The sequence below is a fragment of the Arvicanthis niloticus genome, chromosome 26, assembly GCF_011762505.2.
Source record: "Arvicanthis niloticus isolate mArvNil1 chromosome 26, mArvNil1.pat.X, whole genome shotgun sequence".
In the NCBI taxonomy this organism is placed as follows: domain Eukaryota; kingdom Metazoa; phylum Chordata; class Mammalia; order Rodentia; family Muridae; genus Arvicanthis; species Arvicanthis niloticus.
This window is the reverse complement of record NC_133434.1, coordinates 5352760-5355482: the sequence shown is the minus strand read 5'-3', so window position 1 is coordinate 5355482 and position 2723 is coordinate 5352760. Positions and strand designations below refer to the sequence as shown.

At 38.5% G+C, this 2723-nt stretch overlaps 1 long non-coding RNA gene across 1 annotated transcript; it reads right to left on the bottom strand.

Annotated features, from left to right (window-relative positions):
* Window positions 1–209: 209 nt before the first annotated feature.
* On the bottom strand, window positions 210–2073 carry LOC143438781 (uncharacterized). Its single transcript, XR_013107413.1, has 3 exons — window positions 1959–2073; window positions 1354–1514; window positions 210–323 (listed from the first exon to the last, which is right to left on the bottom strand). It is a non-coding gene; the product is annotated as an uncharacterized LOC143438781 (long non-coding RNA).
* Window positions 2074–2723: the final 650 nt, after the last annotated feature.

The following is a 2723-nucleotide window of genomic DNA, read 5'->3' as shown; positions in this document are numbered from 1 at the left end:
CTCAGTCAGTATAAAGAAAAGGGTGCATTAGCACTTGTAATTTTAAACTCTACTGTTGAATGTGTACATATTCACACATACAAGTAAATAAGTGTAAAATGAATTTAATCAAACATAATCTAAATAAAACTTTGAAAAGTAAAATAAGTTTTATAAGACATACAATGCATTTCAGAGCACCCAATGTAAAACAAATGTATACATGTGGGTTAGGAACAGTAGCTAAGAAATGTTATGCAGAAACCAGGGTATGATACTGTAGATACAGTTCAGTAGAATAAAGCTTGAGGCCATGCTCCAGGATTATGATTCAATGAGCAGCTCTGAAAGACAAAGGAGTGATTTTCAACATTTGTCATAAAAATATATTTACATACAATCATACACATGTGATAATTTATTCATGTTTCTAAAACTATGAAATCCCCATGTGAAAAATGTAAACAATCTGTTTCTTGAAGATGAAATCACTAGCACTGTTTCCTCTGGACACCATTATCTACATATTCTAGGTTGTACATAAAATATAATGAAAAAAATATATATATACATATATATATATATAACCAAACATCCCTGCCTTAAATAATAATAATAAAAGTAAAGCTAAACTGTGGATCTTTCCAGAAAAACAAAGGAGCACATGTCACCATTCTAATCCATAGTTTATTATGTTATTACATATTAATACTTGACAAAATGTTAAAATATGGGAGAATGGCGGGGAGGAGAGTAGTGTTGGAGTAAGTAGGTAACTGGGCATGGTTCTTTGGGAGCTGTATCTCATCTTGTTCACTCCCTATCTTGCTCAGCTGTACTTCCCAGAGGCCGTGCCTTTAAAAGCTCTGTTCTACTGTAATCTCCCATTATGATAGAGGAAATCTTGAAATCATGACATAAAATTAATCCTTCCTGTTATCATTGTTTTACTCAGCTCAAAGTAGTAAGAATCTACCTAACATGTGTCCTATTTTGTCTGAATAAGAAAGAAGAATCTGAAGCTGTCCGTTGCTGGCCAGCCTGGTGAAAGACATAACTGAAGTGAAGTTTCATTAAAAGTAGGTGTCATGTCTGTCATATGCACTTGAAAACCAGTCTATAATTGTAGCATTTGTCAATCAGGACACTTATATTACACAACTAGTCAAGAGAACATGGGGTGTGCTATATGTCAGTCACTGCTGAAAGATAGAGGGAGAAAAAGAAATTCAATATTCTAGAAATAGAGATGATAAAAAAAAAACTGTCAGTATATCAATATTTGATGCTAAGTCAAAGCAGGTGTCAGGATGTTGCCAGTGCTGGACATTGATGGTCCGGTGTTCGAGACTACAGAGTACAGGGAAGGCTTACCTAAGTACAACAGGACAAGCAATGGTCAGGCCTTTAAAGCTTGTTACAAAAAGAAGCTGAATCGCAACATGTATTTTGAAAAATGACTGGTGGCTTATGTATTGTATAGTTGAAGCAGTAAGAGGAACATGTCAGAATGGCAAGTTTTACATATCCACCTGCTGAGGAAGAAAGGCAAGAGTCAAAACATATCTATGTTGGAATGAAGCGGTGCCCTGGTCATTGAGAAGATTCAGGGTCCCATGTAATTTGTCAGTCAATCATTGAGGGATAATTTGACACATAGGTAGTACTCTAGTCTCAAAGGTGCTAGGTGAAACTTTAAGGCACAAACTTTTTCATTCCTGATTATATCCACAGGCAAACACCTTAGGACCATGAAGAGAACTTTCAAATGGTGTGGGTTTTTTTTTTTTTTTTAAATCTTCATTGATTTATTTGTCTGAACTAACATATTTGGCAACCAATACCATAAGGGAAGCCTTTTTCTACTTTTATACAGAAGCACATTCCCCCACATTCACCATCTTTACTCATGAATATGGGGAAGGCTGTACCCATTAAGAAAAGCATGATCAACCTTAAGACTCAAAGACCTCACATACTTGTAACGGTTTTCATTGTGGTACACTTCTGGCCTTCTTTAGCAGTACAGAATTGTTGTGGTGACCGACATTTCTTGGAAAATCCGGAGTATGCACAATCAACACATTGCAGGGCTGAAAATGCAAAACCAAGTTTAAAGGGGTTTATTCAGGGTCAGCTTGAAGCATCATGGTGTGGCTCTGAAAAAGAAACAATGATAAGAGGAAGACCGAGCTGTATGTTGTGCTGACCCTGGCAGGACTCTAGAAAAGGATAGCTTCAGGTCACCAAAATGGTCTCTCCACCCTGAATTGTGGCAGTGGACAGAATAGAAGGATGACAATCCAAGATCTAACGCTGGCTGCCAGAGCCAACCACACATTCCTGAACAGATCCTCCCATTTTCTCATTGTTATGGGCCCTGAAGTGGATAGGAGCCCCACAGGAAGACCAAAAGTCTACTAACCTGGACCCCTGGGAGCTCTCAGAGATTGAGAAACCAAAAGAACAGCATACGCCATATATGGCTGAAACCAAGTTCTTTATAGAAGACGTGCAGCTCAGTCTCCATGCAGGTCCCCCAATTGCTGGAGCATGGGCTCTCCCCTAAAACTATAGCCTGACTGTGGTATTCATTTCCCAACAGGGCTTCCATGTCTGACCATAATTGGAGAGGATGTTCCTAATGCTGCAGAAACTTGATAAGGCATGGGTTGGGAGGTAGGGTGGATAACTGCGTGGCCCCACAATCTCATGGTAGAGAGTGTGAAGAAGGAACTCTTTGA